This window comes from Artemia sp. Qi Xiang Cuo, chromosome 12, assembly GCF_049724085.1.
Source record: "Artemia sp. Qi Xiang Cuo chromosome 12, ASM4972408v1, whole genome shotgun sequence".
Taxonomy (NCBI): domain Eukaryota; kingdom Metazoa; phylum Arthropoda; class Branchiopoda; order Anostraca; family Artemiidae; genus Artemia; species Artemia sp. Qi Xiang Cuo.
Genome location: NC_142805.1, coordinates 43,299,220 through 43,317,481, shown reverse-complemented (window position 1 = coordinate 43,317,481; position 18,262 = coordinate 43,299,220).

The following is an 18,262-nucleotide window of genomic DNA, read 5'->3' as shown; positions in this document are numbered from 1 at the left end:
CCCCTCCTAACCTAACCAACTGAGAACCCTAGCAACCAATTCAGCCAGGACCCAAGCTTCCAATTCAACCGGGGCCCTCTAGAAAGTAATTCCAACGGAAGGCCTTAACCCAACAACCAGAGGACCCTAACAGCCAATTTAACCGGGACCCAAGCATCCAATTCAACCGGGGCCCCCTAAAAAGTAATTCAACTGGGACCCAAGCATTGTTCATGAAACTTTTTGTGTGCTGGTTTTTTGTTTGTGGAATTTGTTGCATGCTGATTTTTGATCTTGAAACTTGTTGCATGTTGGTTTTTCTCTTCGTGAAACCTGTACATTGATTTTTCTCCTCGTGAAACTAATTTCTTCATGTAACTTGTTACGTTCTGATTTATTTTTTTTTCTTCCTGGGACTTGTCACTTGCTGATTTTTGTTCATGGAACTTGTTACTTATTTTTTTGTTCATAAATATGATAATATTTGCCTCAAAGAACATTTTTTGTCAGTAGAAAAAAGGAAATTGATCAAAATCTCGTCAAATTGCACTGTGTTTTCCTCTCCTGCATAAATAACTGCAGCTTGTGGACGCCCCTCCGGCGGCCTCGTGATTTTGACTCACTTACCTTGTAAATTATTCGAAGTAGGGGATCATATTCTTGCAGTGTCATATCTGAACACATTCATGAATGTTTACATACCAATAAACTATCGTAACGAGAAATCTGACGCGAAATTTATGGGGGCTTGCAAGAAACTGTGTAAGTAAAAACGCAAGATCCCCTGTCACACGATCGATATTAATAGGTCAGTTTAACTGTGATTTGACTGATAAAACGCTTCCCAGAAACCAGCTCCTTTGGAGCTCCCTTCCTCCTTCGTATTTATTAGTTGACAAAAAAAATAGTTTACCTATGTTGGCCCCAGCTCTTTACCTTCGAACCTCAATCATGTTGTTTCTTCCTTTCCCATTAAACAAGCTGTTGTACTTCGTGAAGGATACTACTCTGACCACTTACCTATTTGAGCTACAATTGAGTACAATATCGAAAGCAAAACCCCGCAAGAGGAAAAGTGGTTTTATGTTCAAAACTGAAGTCATGTTGATCGTCAGTTATTCACGTCCGAGTGTCACACGTTATTCAACGATATTAAAGTTCATTTTCACCTTCTTAGTTCAGAATGCAGGTCTTATGTTAGTGAGTACGAGATTGAAATACAGCTTACGAGTTATCTTGCAGATATCAACCATGCGCTTTGATGTGCAGAAAAATTTGCAGTCCCATCTAGACGTGTTCGCAAAAACACGGAAGTCACCAACTGGGCTAAAAATCAAAGTCGTCTTGTTGCAGCTTGTGATTCAGCTAAATTGTGGCTCCGAATCTGGAACGAATCCAAAAAACCGTGCTCCGGTGTATAAAAGTGTGTTTTTGTCGCCTGACCTTGTTGCAGAAAGTAAATATGAAAAAGAGCTTGACCGTTTGCTTGCTAATTCTATGTGTTCTGCTTTTATAGTGAAGCAGTCTGATATTGAGTTTACTCTAAAAAAAAATTAAGAAAAATCTACTACCGATGTTGATTTAATATCTGCTAAAGATTTAGAACAGTGTAGTGATCTTTTGTTGCAACATCTTTCGTTACTTTTCAAATGTTCATTTCTTCTAGTATTGTGCCACAACAATTTTTATTGGCCAGATTACGCATATACCCAAAAAACGGCAAAAGACCTCAATGATTGTCGATAGTATCGGCCTATAACTGTTTTTAGCACTTCTTTCAAAATACTTGAGTCTATTATTCTTAGAGAATTTCCTAAAAGTGTACCGTGCCTGTGCATCAGTTTGGTTTTCAAAAAGAACTTAGACGTGAGCATATTTTTTTTTTCCTTTTTAAGGTTCTTGTAGATGTGGAAGGTTCCGAGGATTTTATTGTTGTATGTGGACTGGACATAGCAAGAGCTTTTAATTCGTGTATTTTTACCCAGATCTTCGTAGAAGCTCTAAAGAGAGGGGTTGACTTCTCAGTTATAAAGTGTCTTTGATACATGTATAAACATCTTCATGCCAAAATTAAGTGCGGTTCATAGGTTTTTAATGTGCTAAAGGGCGTTAGACAGGAAGGTCTCACTTCCCCCGCACTTTTTAATATTTCAGTCATTCCAGCCCAAAGTTCTATTGAGCACACCTGTATTTATGGGGGTTTAGGCGTATCTTTACTTACATATGCTGATGATATCCTGAATCTGAGTCGCACTTTCTTGGTTGTGAGAGCACTTTCTCGAAGTTAAAACTAGAATATCAGCAGATTGGTTTAAGTTTTAATCTGAATAAAACTGTAGCTGTCGTTTTCAACCTCTGATAAATCCCTCCAACTTACTGAAACTTGTACCCCCCCTCTCTAAAAGCCTTATTTACCTGTGAATGCCCATTGGATATTCAATTAAGGAGACTTTTAAGCTTGCCATCTAAAATCTTGAAACTCTTCGCTTGTCTCTAACTTTACACACCTTGGTCGTTTCCATCTTTCTAAGCTTTACAATAGTCTAACTGTGCCTCATCTCCTTGCTCTGTCTCCTGTTTGGCAACTATTTATAGGTTCAAAAAAAACTTGTTCACCGGATTTATTTTAAATTTGCTTCATTTCTTTTGCAAATGCCCCCTTGGACTAGTAACTCTTTTTAGTCCAAAAGATTTAAATTCATCTTTCCTTCTACAATTATTGATAAAAGAGTGAAAGATTTTAAATCTTCCACAAGTAAACTTATTCAGGATTAGTCTTCTTTTTTTATGATTGGTTTTATGATATTTATGTATTATGATTTATGTCTTATGTGTTTTCTATTATGATTGTGTTATACTATGGATCTTATTATTGTGTTATTATGATTGTAAAGACTACTTACTTTTGTTCATTGTTTAAATTTTCTTCTCTTTTCCATTTGTTTTCTTTTATGTTGTACTCTGTCATTTAGGGGATCTGTACCGTTTTTGTTTTGACAGGTTATAAATAAATTGAATTGAATTGTTACATGTTGATTTTTCTCTTCATGAAACTTATAGATTGATTTCTTATTGACGTGGAACTGATTTTCTTCATGGAACTTGTTGCGTGCTGATTTTTTGTTCGTGAAACTTCTTACATGTTCATTTTTCTCCTTGAAACATTGATTTTTCTCATTATGAAACTGGTTTTGTTCCTGGAACTAGTTGCGTGCCGATTTTTGTTCGCAAAACTTGTTGCATGTTGTTTTTTCTCTTTTTGAAACTTGTACATTTATTTTTTTTTCTCCTCACGAAACTAGTTTTGTTGATAGAACTAGTTGTGGGCTGATTTATGTTCATGAAACTTGTTGAGTTCTGATTTTTGTTCGTGAAACATGTTGCATATTGATTATTCTCTTCATGAAACTCGTACACGGATTTATCTCCTCAGGAAACTAATTTCGTTCACGGAACCTGTTGTCTGCTGATTTTTGTTCGTGGAACTTATTGTGTACCTATTTTTTCTTCGTGAGACTTATTGCATGTTGTTTTTCTCTTTTCGCGGAACATGTATATTGACTTTTATTTTCTTCAAGAAACTGATTTTATTCATGGAACTTATTTCATGCTTATATTTTGTTTCTTGGAACTTGTTGCATGTTAATTTTTCTCTTCGCAAAACTTGTAGGCTACATTGTTTTTTCTCCTGGTGAAACTGATTTTGTTCAAGAAACTTGTTGTGTTCTGATTTTGTGCTCGTTGAGCTTGTTGCATGTTGATTTCTGTTCGTCAAACTTGTTGCATGCTGACTTTTCTCATCGTGAACCAGTTACATTGATTTTTCTCCCTGAATCTGATATTGTTCACGGAACTTGTTGTGTGCTGATTTTTTGTTCGTGGAACTTGTTGCATGCTGATTTATGTCCGTGAAACTTGTAGTATATTGATTTTTCTCTTGGTGAAACTTTTACATTAATTTTTCTCATCGTGAAATTTATTTTGTTCGTGCAACTTGTCGCGTGCATATTTTTGTTCGTGTAGCTTGTTGCCTACTGATTTTTTTCGTGAAACTTCATGCGTGTTGATTTTTCTCTTCGCAAAACTAGTACACTGATTTTTCTCCCGTGAAACTGACTTTGGTCATGGAACTTGTTGCATGCTAATTTTTGTTCATGGAACATGTAGCGTGCTGGTTTCTTGTTCTTGAAACTTGTTGCATGTTATTTTCACCTTACAAGTTACACGGACAAATCAAGTTTCACGATGAGATAAATCAATGTACATGCTTCACGAAGAGAAAAATCAGCAAGAAACAAGTTTCAGGAACAAAAATCAGTATGTACAAGCTCCACGAACAAAAAATCCGCCCGCAAAAAGAATCTTGAACAAAATCAATTTCACAAGGAGAAAAATCAGTGTATAAGTTTCGCAAAGAAAAGTATCAACATGCAACAAGTTCCAACAAACAAAATATAAGCATACAATAAGTTCCAAGATTAAAATCAGTTTCGTGACGAGAATAAAAAATTAATATACATGTTTCACGAAGAGAAAAAACAACATACAAATTTACAAACAAAAAAAAAGTACCCAATAAGATCCACAAACAAAACTCAGAAGGCAACAGGTTCTGTGAACGAAATCAGTTTCACGAGGTAAAAAATGAATGTACAAGTTTCACGAAGAGAAAAATCAACATGCAACGAGTTTCACGAGCAAAAATTGGCACTCAACAAATACCACGAGCGTAAATCAGCACGCAACTAGTTTCTAGAACAAAATCAGTTTTGCGAGGAGAAAAAAACAATATACAAGTTTTACGAAGAGAAAAAACAACATGCAACAAGTTCCATGAACAAAACCAGTTTCATAATAAGAAAAGTCTATGTACGAGTTTTATGAAGCGAAAAATCAACATTTAACAAGTTTCACAAATAAAAAATCAGCGCGTAGCAATTTCCACTAAAAAAAAATTAGCACCCATCAAGTTCCATGAAGAAAATCAGTTTCACGAGGAGAAAAATCAATGTACAAGTTTTGCGAAGAGAAAAATCAATATCTAACAAGTTTTACGAACAAAACCAGCATGTAACAAGTTCCATGAACAAAAAATCGTCACGCAACAATTTCCGTGAACGATGTCAGTTTCTTGAGGAGAAAAAGCAGTGTACAAGTTTGAAGAAGAAAAAAATCAGTATGCAACAAGTTTCAAGGACAAAAATCAGGACGCAACAAATTCCACGAACAAAAAATCAATGTTCAAGTTTCGCAAAGAAAAACAAATCAACATGTAACAAGTTTCACGAACAAAATATCAGCATGCGACAAGTTTCACGAACAAAATCAGCACGCGACAAGTTTCATAAACAAAATCAGTTTTGCGATGAGAATAATCAATGTACAAGTTTCACGAAGAGAAAAACAACATGCAACAGGTTTCACGGACATAAATAAGTATACAACAAGTTCCACGATCAAAAATCAGCACGCAGTAAGATCCATGAACAAATCAGTTTCACGAGGAGAAAAACAATGTACAAGTTTCACGAAGAGAAAAAACAACATGCAACAAGTTTCACGAACAAAAAAATCAGCACGCAACAAGTTCCATGAACAATATGAGTTTTATATGGATAAGAAATCAATGTATAAGTTTCACGAAGAGACAAATCAACATGTAACAAGTTTTATGAACAAAAATCAGCACGCGAAAAGATCCAGGAACAAAAAAAATAACAGAACACAATAAGTTCCATGAAGAAAATCAGTTTCACGAGGGGAAAAACCAACTACAAGTTTCACAAAGATAAAAATCAACAAGTAACAAGTTTTAGGATCAAAAACCAGCATACAAAAAGTTCTACAAAAAAATCAGCACGCAGCCAGTTCCATGAACAATGCTTGACTTGACTTTGACTTATGTCTCCTGCCGGGCACTGCTCGGCGTAGAGAGTGACGTCTGCCTCCTCCATCCACTTCGTTCCATGGCAAGTGTTTGAACATCGCTCAACCTGATACTTGCCATCGTCAGGAACTCGGACAGGCTGTCAGACCATCGTTTCTTCGGTCGGCCGCGAGGTCGCTTCCAACCGGCTTTGACAGGGTCGAAGTCATGGATTGTTTTCGCAGGTATGTGTGGAGGCATTCGAAGTAGGTGTCCGGACCATCGTAGTGATTGCTCAGGTGCTCGGGTGGAAAACCGAGACTGCTTGGTGAGCTGCAGCAGCTTCTCATTGCTGACGAAGTCGAACCAACGTAGACCTTCGATCCTTCTCAGGCTCTTCGACTGAAAGACATCAATTTCCTTGAGGGTTGCGGCTGAAGCTTGCCACGTCTCAGCTCCATAGAGCATCACAGAGCCGACGAGGGCGTTGAAAATCCGCAGCTTCGTTGTGCGACTGATGTTCGGTTTTCGCCAGAGGTGACGGTTCAGTCTGCCCATGGCAGAAGACGCTTTGGATATTCTCGCTTGTAGTTCAGAAAGAAGCGAGCCATCTGAAGACATTATGGGGCCCAGGTAGGTGAACCTTTGGACAACTTCGATGCTAGTGGTGCTATCCAGGCTAACTGAAGGATTGGCAGCAGGGGAGAATGGGTCTATGGCCATAATTTTCGTTTTAGTCCAGTTTATCTGCAGTCCTAGTTTTGCAGCCTCGTCTCATAGGATTTGAAGCGCATCCAGCAACTGCTCCATGGAGTCCAATAGACTGGCCAAGTCATCGGCAAAATCAGCATCTGTAATGACACGATCTCCAAACTTGAGTTCAAAGCTGAGACGTGAAGTAGTCCTTGTCATAACGTAGTCTAAGATGACATTGAAGAGCTCTGGGGCCACTGCACATCCTTGGCGCACTCCAGTCGTGATTTGGAAGAACGGGCTGCGCCGGCCGTTCACTAGAACACAGCTCTCCGTCCCATGATGTAGAGCTTTGAAGAGTCTGCAGTATTTCTCAGGGAGGCCTGTCGATTCTAGAATCCGCGAAAGAGCTTTTCGGTCCACTGAGTCAAACGGAGCACGGAAGTCGACAAAGGTAAAAAAAGCTGTTTGTCGGAACTCCGTGGCTTTTTCTATGATTTGTCGGATCGTAAAAATCTGCTCGATGGTTGAACGGTCCGACATGAAACCAGCTTGCTCCGGTCGCCGGATTTTACGACTGATATTTCCACATCGATCTAGCAGGACCATTGAGAAAAGTTTTCCCGGGACAGACAGTATGGTTATTCCACGGTAGTTCGAACAGTCGCTTCTAGAACCCTTCCTCTTCCATAAAGGGATAATGACACCCTTCCGCCAATCTTTGGGAATTATCTCGGTTTGCCAGATTGTAGAGAACAGGGTGTGGAGAAACAGGAGCATAACAGGACCTGTATATTTTAGCAGCTCCGAACTCAGGCCACAGATACCGGAAGCTTTATTGTCCTTGAGCCTTTTTACTGCATTTCCAATTTCTGAGGGGCTGAAAGTCTCGTCTGGAGGAGCATCTGTTTCGGATCTTGGACTGTCAGGTTGGCTGGGACTATCAGTAGGAGGCATAGATGGGCTAGTGTTGTTCAGGAGTAAGCAGAAGTGGTCCTTCCACCGCTCGAGACAAGAACCCTCATCAGAGAGAAGTGTCCCATCCCTGGATAGGACGGGTCCCAATGCTGGTGTTTTATTTTCTGTGAGATCGTGGAGGTGCTTGAACAGGCTACCCATGTCTTTCTTTTTTGCTGCTAGTTCGATTTCATTGGCTTTCCTTGCAACAAACTGAGTTCGGTCTCGGTGAATAAGTCTGTTCCGCACTTTATTGAGCCTTCGATAGGTGGCCATGTCCCCAAGAAGTCTTGCCCTCCGCCTATGCTCTATGACCTGCAGTGTTTCGTCAGTTAGCCACGATTTCTTCGGGAAACTTCGCTTGCCAAGCATCAGCTGCGCTGCTTCGCTGGTCTGCGATTTAAAATACTTCCAGGTGTATTCGCTGCTGTTGAGTGTGCCAAGGAGCTCAAAGCGATTTGATATCTCAAAACTATACTTCTGGCGAGTATCTGGCTACTTTAGTTTCCCAATATCCGCTGCTACTGGTTTTCTTTCCGATCGCTGTGCATGGAGGCGAAGCTGGACATCAGCACACACAAGCCTTTGATCTGCATTTCTGAGCTATGCTGATCTGTAAGTTCTGCAGTTCTTCAGCGATGATCTCCAGTGTTTAGAAATAATGACGTAGTCAATCATCTTCTTTTTGCGACCGTCGTTACTAAATCACGTGTACTGGTGGATAGTCTTATGTTGAAAGTAGGTGTTTGCGATCACAAGTTCATGGGATCGGCACAGTTCGAGTGGGCGAAGGCCGCTATCGTTCAGTGGGTCGGGGGATACAGGTTCAATTTTGCCACGCCAAACCCCCATATCATCTCACAATGTAGCATTGAAGTCACCGAGAAGAACAGTGACATCGTGGGGGGACACTGTTGACAGACATCTGGTCAGAGCAGAGTAGAACTCTTCCTTGGTTACGTCGTCGGAATCGTTGGTCGGGGTATAGCATACAAAAATTGTCATCTTGCCATGCTTGTGCCCAAAGCGGGCCTTCATTATTCTGTCCGATACAGCTTCGTGCAAGAGTAAGGCCTTTCTTGCAGGGCCGTTTAGCGCGAGGGCAACACCATTTCTTCTCATGCTCCCTCCAGACCAGACTAACGAGTGATTATCGCCTATTCGCTCCTCTCCACTTCCAGTAAGACGGGTTTCTGTGAGACCTGCAAGCGCCACTTTATTCTTACGAAGTTCTTGAGAAAGTACGTTCTTTGATGCAGATGCATTCAGGGTCAAAACATTCCAGGTGGCTATTCGAAGCCCCCTTTCGTCTAGAAGGTTAAGTCTGTCAGTCTTTCTGACGTCGTCAGCATGTCCGTTGACGCGCGTAGGTCGAGATCTTAAAAGGAGGTCCGGATCCGAGGCTATGTAGTCACTTTGCGTAGCACTTGATTTTCAGGTGGAGGGTCGCTAGCCCAACCGACCCAAGGCCTGGAATCTGATTAAAGATAGGTTTAACCTAGATACTGAGATCCCCGGAGTGGGCTCCACCCGCCACATGAGGTTGCAGCCACCCTGATCAGAGTGTTTAGTTCGGGGATGACCCAATATCCAGAGGCACATGGTCAGCAGACAAGGTCTGCATCATTCCGGACGAACAATGCTTGGGCTCCGGCTGAATTGCTTTCTAGGGTCCTCCGATGGTTAGGTTAGGATCCTCCGTTGTAATTATTCACAAGGGGCCACGGTTGAATCAGATGCTTGGGTTCCAGTTGAATTGGCTGCTAGGGTTCACCGGTGGTTAGGTTAGGGAGCATCATTGGAAATGCTCTCTAGAGGTCCGGTGAATTGAATGCTTGGGTTCCGGTTGAATTGGATGCTAGGGTGCCCTGGTGGTTAGGTTAGGGTACTCCGTTGGAATTTCGTGTTGGGGGGTTCCAATTGAATTGGATGCTTAGGTCCCGGTTGAATTAGTTACTAGGGTCCTCCGGTAGTTAGTTTAGATGAGGGCCTCGTTGGAAATGTTCATTAGGGGTCCAGTTGAACTGGATGCTTGGGTCCTGGTTGAACTACTGCCTATGGTCCTTCAGTGGTTACGCTAGAGGGGCCTCGTTGGAAATGCTCGCTAAGGACCCGGTTGAATTGGATACTTGGGTCCCGATTTAATTTGCTGTTAGGGTCCTCCGGTGGCTAGGTTAGGGCCCTCCATTGGAATTGATCGCTAGGGGGTCCCGGTTGAATTGAATGATTGGGGTCCCGATTAAATTAGTTACTAGGGTCCTCCAGTTGTTAGGTTAGAAGGGGCCTCTTTGGAAATGTTTGCTAGGGGCTTGGGTTCCGGTTGAATTTCTTGCTAGGGTCCTTCGGCGGTTAATTTCCTAGGTTAGGCTGGAGGTCCCGTGAAATTGGATGCTTGGGTCCCGTTGGAATTGCTTGCTACGGTTTTGGTTGATTTGAATGTTTGGCCCCCCCCCATTAGTGGGGCCTTGACAGTTCCCCCCACTTCCTTAGGTTCTTAAGCATAACAGCCAAGGAAATCTTGAAAAACGTGTTGGAATGGGTGGATTGTTCCACGCGTGATTGTGCCAGTGAAGCAGCGATTTAAACCGCAAGAGACCGTGTGCACCTAGGTTATCAAAAATATTATCTGCAATTATCTCAGGAAGAGCTTGGGAAATCAGTTTTCAATTTTTAAAGAAGATTTGGGGGCTGATGGATTTCCAATTTTAAGTTAGGGGGAAGGACAGAGGTAAACGGAAAGGAACATTGTATCCAATTTGTCAAAATGGCGTAATCAAATCTATGGCTCCCATTAAAAATTTTCCAGGAGTGAGCGGTTGTAAAGGTAACACTGTAGGAGAAGGGTTTTCCTAAGGAAAATATTGTAACAACATAAAAGCAGCATCACTAGGTTCCTTGTTTTATGCTATTTACAAATATCATGGTCACTTTTCTGATAATAATACCCCCCCCCCCTTCATACAGCCCTAGGAATATTTAAAACTAAAAGATTTTTTTTAAGAAGGGAAACTATAGATTTACTGTGTAGAGATTTTGACAATGGCAATTCCAGTGATATACTTTTTGGTTCAATTCATGCCCTTTTCGAAGAATTTTCGATCTTTTTCATAATTCCTGTAAATTTGTTTTCAAAATAAAATTTTACTATTATATAATGCAAATTGTAGTCTTCATTCATGAAGCAACTAAATGGTAAAAATTTTTCACCAGACAATTTTTTTAATACATTTAAACTATTGGCTGCTCCAGGTATGGCACCAATAATTTTCATTGTTGGTGCTACACGGTGCTTTATGACGCTATTATCAAGGCAAATTTATAAAAAGCACATAGACATAAAACTACCCTTTCAATGCGACCTTAAATAGCTCTCTATATGATGCTGCATTAGCCTGCTGGTTTTGTTAGTCAGTACACAATTTAAGAAAAATATTAAGGTCGATTTCAGAGGGATTATACAGGGGGTGGGGTAAATCTCAGACTTATGGTTTTTCGTCCATAGAGATTATGATAGTACACTTTCCATTCTTCTCAGCCTTTCTATTGCAGAAATGGTACCCAAAATATCACTTTCTGAGTGCCTTATAGCCCTTTAGGATGGCGTTATAAGGTCTAATGTATGAAAAGCGATTGGATATAAAATTAGCCTTTAAATTAGTCCTTAAACAGCTCTCTATGATGTTGCATTAGCCATCTAGTTCTTTTAGTCAGTAGAAGTTTGTGGTTAGTTCAGTAGAAGATTAGGTTAGGTCAGTAGAAGTCAGTAGAAGTAAATCAGTAGAAAATTTTTTTAACAATGAAAGGAAACTGGGAGGGGGCATTACAGAAGAAGGGGATTCCAAGGATCTGCATTGAGATTTTCAACGATAGAAATTATGTTAGTCCCTTTTCATTCTTCTCAGCCTTTCCTTTACGGAAACGGCATCCAAAGGGCGCTTTTTGGGTGCCATATGGCACTTAATGATCGCGTTATCAATCAGAACTTACAAAAAATAATTATATATAAAAATTGTCTTCCAAATGAGCCTTGGATAGCGCTCTATAGTTTTTCAGTCCCCAATATTAGAGAAGAAAAAACGAGGGACGGATCAGTGCTACCCATGAAAAAAGTGATTTTCAGGTTTTTTTAGGTGGTGCAGGGGTCTGTATTGGGGTTTTAAAAATGGAAATGTCAATGGTGTACTTTTTGCTTCGATCCGACTCCATGTTTGACGGATATCAGGCTTTTTTTAATTTCTGTTTATTTCTTTTCAGAATAACATTTTACTATTAAGATTAATTGAAGTAGTAACTACAAACGGAAATTTTTTCTAAAGCAACAGCTTTTTAACACATTTTATACTTTGTTAGTTATTGATTGTGGTTCGATTGCAGCTATCACTGTAACTAGGATCTAACAGCCTGTCTTAGAAGATGTCCCGATTAGAACAATTTTAACGTAAATTTAAAAACCCCCATTACCTCTCCACAGAGTTTGGGTTGATTCTTTATGCCACTAAGATCATTCTAGGACAATAGCACTTACTTCTCACCAAGTCTGCACAAGAGCCATAAAACACTGCTGTTAAATGTCTTGATGACGAAATTTAGGGACGCATCTACCCATATAGAGTTTATTGGCTTACAGCAGGCCTTAGGCAAAAATTTAAATATTTATATTTTCTATCAGGTTAGGCTTAGTTTACATCCTTACCCCCCCCCCCAAAAAAAAAAAAACACACACACACACACACACACACACAGCTCAGACACTTACTCTTTTATGGAGCCAGGCTTGGTTGAAATCCAATTATTCCTCCTACTAGATATCTTGATGGCAATAGTATTCCCTCACTTCCACCCTTCCTACTAAATGCCATTTTGGATCTGGTTCTGAAAAACACGCAATTAGGAAATTTCTAATTTACACAAATTCTAATTTAGATCTTGTCACCACTTTTGCTTGGTATCCTGATGACAAAAGTACAGGAGTTGAATTCCTTCCCAACCCCCACAGTCTTCATAGGTCATATAAACTCCCAATAAATACTACTAAGCCACTGTATTCTGACTTTCGGCCAGATTTGGTAAAGGTCTAACAGTGTCTTTTGTTAGCTATCCTGATGACAAAGATTTAATGACCCATCCCTTAGAGTTGTTGGGTCGAGATCTCGCCCTCAAGGACACCGTTTCTTACTTCCTCCCAAGTTTGATTGAAATCATACAATCTGTTCTGGTAGATAACTTGATGAAAATATTCTATATAGTTCAATAAAAATTAAATATTTCATATATCCAGGATGTAAAGAGTGGCTTTTTCACAATTATTACCTAAACATATGGAATAAAAACAAAACTTTTAAACTAAGGCCTCAAACAGGTAGCCTCATGTTCTACACGAGGCCAACATCACACGATGTCAAATAAGTCTGCCTTCGGAACAAGGACAGGCTCACTTTGCCTCATTTTGTACTATTCAGTAGAGCAAAAAAGTTTATTTACATTTTCTCTGGAAATTTTTTTGAGCTTTGGATGAACTTATCTCCCCCATTTTGAAATCCCCATAATAGGGAAAAATATGGACTTCCATGTATTATAATTACTAAGCTACAAACTGGTGATCATGAAAGAAAAAAGCGTTTCCAGGATCCCGTGAAGAATTGTGGCAAGTATGCAGGGGCGTCCTGAGGCTCATTTTATTGGGGGAGGGGGGCGATCTTCGTAAATTTTACTGAATCGCTACCTGATTTATGCCGAATTTTCTGCAGAAATACAATGGTGGGAGGCACTTGTGCCGAGCCCTAACCCATTATGGGGTAAAACCTCCATGTTGAAGATACGGTAATGAGGTGCATGAGAGGTGGCACTGTTACCCGTCTAATGATGCATGGCAATGAATTTATGGGCTTTGTTTAGCTAACCACCCAGCAAAGCTTCTTTTTACCTGGTCACGATTAACAACAAAAAGCCTCGGACCAAACAGCCATTTCGACGACGACCTGTAGCACGTCCACCGACCATCCAAACGGACTTGTTTACAGTAGCCCACTGCAATTTACGAGGTCTCAGATCTAAGTTTGACCAGTTCCTACATTTAGTGAACTCGGTCAAGCCATCTATCATCTGCATCACTGAGACCAATCTAAACCAAGAAATTCAGAGCAGTGAGGTTGCCATACAGGGATACACGCTCCTCAGGCGGGATCGAGAGCGTACTGACGGCGCTAAATACGGAGGAGGATGTGTCGCTGTTTATATACAGAGCCATATACCTTATTCATGCCTGAAAATACCAGATTCAGCAGGTGAAGAAGCTCTGTGGGTCAGGGTGACCCTCCCAAATAAATCTGTGATTTTCGGTACCGTGTATAACCCTCCAACTTACCAGATTACCAGCTACCTTGAAACCTCCCTTGAATATATTAGGGGCAAGTGCGCTAAGTCTGCCATTATCCTTCATGGAGACTTCAACGTCCATCATAGCGTATGGCTTCGCAGCAAAAATACTGATAGGCAAGGGTCGGTTTTGTATGATCTATCTCTCTCTTACGGGCTGGAACAACTTGTCGATTTCGACACGTATCACGGCCCAAACGGATCATCTCGTCTTGACCTATTCCTTACAGATCACCCTGACTCCCTTAAGGTAGACGCTCATGCTTTCACCACGAACGTGACCACATTGCCGTCGTTGCATGTGGAAACCTACGTATTCCGCCTCCAGTAAAGCATGAACGAACAATCTGGCTATACAAAAGAGGTGATTGAGACGGTTTGAGAAACACTCTTTTTTCTCAGCAGTGGAGAGCCTTCCTCCTGGAAGGCCCAGAGAAAGCTAAAGAAAAGCACCACCACGCCAAAACTGATTCTGGAAAACGGCGTATCACTTCAACGTAGACTAAGTTGTTATGTAAGCACACACCTTGCTTTAAAGCACATTGTAAGAAGACACTCCGACCAAAGAAAAAGCTATACAAGGGATGGTCACTTTTAAAGAATAAAGAGGACAGAATTGCATTCATAAATGCGCGCAAAGATGCAGTTCGAGCGATTCGGCAGTCCCGGGTTCAGTATAAGGAGAAATTCGCCACCAAGCTTCAACTTGCTTTGGCAAAGAGTTGGTGGAAAATTGTCAAGGAGTCTTTACCGTCGTTCGAGAGAACCCCAATTCCGTCTCTACAGAGTAATGGGACTACGTTAAAAGATCCAACGACAGCTACTGAAACTCCTGCTGACGCTTTTTCCAATTTCTCAAATCTAGACAATAACGACTGAAAAGTAACAAATTGATCTGACCAAACCGACACTGTCCTGGAACGCGTGAATTTTTCTGCTCCCAAGATCCTTTGCATTCTGCAACATCTGGATGTGACCAAAGCCACGGGTCCTGACAACATACCAAATGGTGTCCTCAAGTCCTGCAGTGCCGAACTAGCTGGACCCTTGTCATTGCTTTTCCGGCTGTGCTTTTGCTCCGGAACCTTCCCACGAACATGGAAGTCCGTCCATGTTATACCTACTCTAAAGCCAGAAGGCGATCCAACGAGCGTGGGCTCCTACAGGCCTATTAGCCTTCTCTCCTGTGTTGGCAAAGTCTACGAGAGCGTCTCCAATAAAACACTTCATCAGTACCTAGAATCAAATGACCTTCTAGGCGATCGTCAATATGGATTCCGCCGGAAACGCTCAACATTAGACTGACTAGTGGCCCAGTATCAGGAGTGGATAAAACTACTGGTAATGGGATAAGACATCAGGCTACTATCCTTCGACATTACGAAAGCTTTTCACAGAGCATGGCACCGTGGCCTGCTAAAGAAACTTTATGTGTATGGTGTTCGTGGATGTCTGTTAAAAGTGATTGAGAGCTTCCTTTCCGATCGTTCACTTCGGGTTGTTCTTGAAGGGTTTATTTCCCGCGAATGTTCAGTGAAAGCAGGGGTACCCTAGGGCTGTTGCTTGGGACCTACGCCCTTCCTTATCTACACAAACGACATGGGAGACAACATCGCAAACCCCGACGATACCATGAGACACTCAGTAGTCCTTAAACACGAAGACCCTACACAAGCCTCCCTATCCCTACAGATGGATCTTTTGAAAATTGAAAAGTGGTCTGATGCATGGATGATCAACTTCAATGCATCGAAAACAAAGGAGCTTCTAATTACCCGATCAAAGGTGCCACGTGAACACCCCAGTTTCGTCTTCAAAAATGAAGCTATAAAGAGAGTCGACGAACTTCGTCTACCGGGGATTCATTTCTCTATTGATCTCTCTTGGAGCAACTACCTTGATAGGGCGAGAACCTCCTGCGCAAGAAAGCTGGGAGTTACTCTTCGCTGCAAGAAACTTCTTCTTTCAAACTCGATCATCCCACTCTACAAGTCTTGCATCAGACCCATAGCTGAATATGGATGCCCGCTATTTGCTGGTGCCCCGAAAACACTGTTGGCACCACTTCAGAAGATCCAGAATAGGGAAACTAGGGCGGGCTGTGCCTCTACACAAGAATTGCTCCAGCCTCTAAATGAAAGGTTTGATGTAGCGTCGATGGCTGCTTTCTACAAGTACATGAATTCGCCTCCCTCAGACGAGCTCTCTCGAATTGTGCCCCCCTTTGTCCAGCCGACAAGGCAGACACAAAGGCACACAGCTCGCTCCAATTATCTAAGGGAGGATACGCCGAAAACCGAGTACTTGAGGAACAGCTTCATCTGGCGTCGCACTTCTATCTGGAACGAACTTCATGGGGATATTATCCTTGCAAATCCCTCTGTTGACACCTTCAAAAGAAGCTTCAATAGAAAATTAAAACCTCGAGACCAGTGAAAGAGGTAAATGACTAGCGGCATATCAAATGCTTTGAAGTACCTGGTGCCATGAATATTGGAATAAAAAAAAAATCAAGAATTTTGCTAAATTCCGGCCAATTTTGCAAAATTTGTGCCGTAATTTTCGCCTTCGGTGAAAACTTTACCGAGCGCCAAATAAGTTGGGGGGAGGTGCACCCCCCCCCCTTCCATCGGGACGCCCCTGCAAGTTTGGCCCATGGGTCAAAGTTGTAGAACAACAAAAGTAACAATATACATCAGATTTAACTATGATAATTTAATCGATAGATTCTAAAGTATACTTTTTTTATGAAACTTAAAGAACAACAGAATTAACAAGCCTAAGCAGAGAGCCTAGCAGGAGTAATAACAATGAATCAAAATAATGCCTTTCCTTGTTCACAAAACGGCACAAGCAAGTTACACGACAAAACATATCAAGATGGAGAATTTATTAGTGCATTGCAAGAGTGGATTAAGGCTAAATGAAAAACAAGTCAGTCCAAATAACTTTTACCAACCATGTCCTAGTAGTTTGGTCATAAGATTTTAAAAGCCTCCTCTAAAAAAAACAATTTGGCAACTCTTTAAATTTGTCCAAGGAATATTTATTTAATATAAGTAAGACCCTATAACAAGATCATTCATTTTTCCAGGAAGCAACTTTAATATCCGAATTTATTTTCTTGTTAGTGAGAGTCGATATTTAGTCAATTGTGCTTAAATGCAAATTATTTGCATACTCAAACTCAAAAATACCATCTTGATAACAGGAGATGACATCGCAGGGTAAGAGTCTATGTGCCAAGAAACAGGTAGAAATTTTTGTTTCAGAATGACCAGTATTTTGGAGGGGGGGTATCCAAATTTGTGAAGAACTCCCTGAACCTTATTTGGAGAGTTTGCGTCGGCTTAACATGTAAATTGAAAGTCAGCAAAATATAACTGAGCGATTTGAAGATTGGCACCAATTTAAAAAAAAAAACATGATGTTCTTAGAATATAACGTGAAAAGCAAACTCTAAGCGAAGCTAAGTTTCAAGAAAGGTCTATTCTTACTGGTGAAATATTAGCTTTAAAATCGAGGATAGGGTTGAATATGGCAGCTAAATATCTACCAACAGATATTCTCTGAAGTAGCTTCTACTACCAATCGTAATTTTGTCTTTGGGTGAACTTTCAGACTTTTCAATTTACCTTCCAGAAACATTAAATTAAGTTGTATAATAACTTTGGATACATGTATCTATTTCATAACGCTTTGTAATGTATACCGTAACATTCACCAGTTTTCTTGAAAATAACTTAAGGATGATGCCTTAACGCTAGCCGCAACGTACTTGTACTTGCCGCAGGACCAGACGCGGACGCGTCGTACAACATCTGAAAGACTCCTTATGGTGTGCTCACATTTGTCACGATATTGTGCCAGCTCTGCAGCAAACCGCAGCCAGCAGCTCTGCCACTTCTTCCAAACTTTCGAAATCCGCCAAAGGGGTTGAAATTATTTGTGACAGATGTCCATCAAGTCCTCAATTGACCACCAGGTCACCTGTTCCAATCTAGCAAAGGATAAATTAGAACCACTTATTGGAAGCAATTTTTGGTCATTGGTCTTCTCAGGACATGGTCGAACCAGCAAATACTTCAAATTCTGATTTTCACCTTTTTATAAAAAAAAAAAAAAAATATTTGTTACTAGCCTTTTTGAAAAATATTTGAAAACACACCAGTTTAATACTTATATTCATTATATGTGAAATAGATCTATAAATGAGTTTTGATATTTCCTTAAAACTGTATCTGGTTTGTCTTCAACTGAAGCCAGCATGCCTAACTTCAGATTTGAGATAGCTTTCCAGTATTCGTTAAATGTTACTGGATGCAAAACTAAGCTATTGAAAAGGGCTGCTCCCTACTTATGAATCATTGCCCTGGAGTAACTTATGATAAG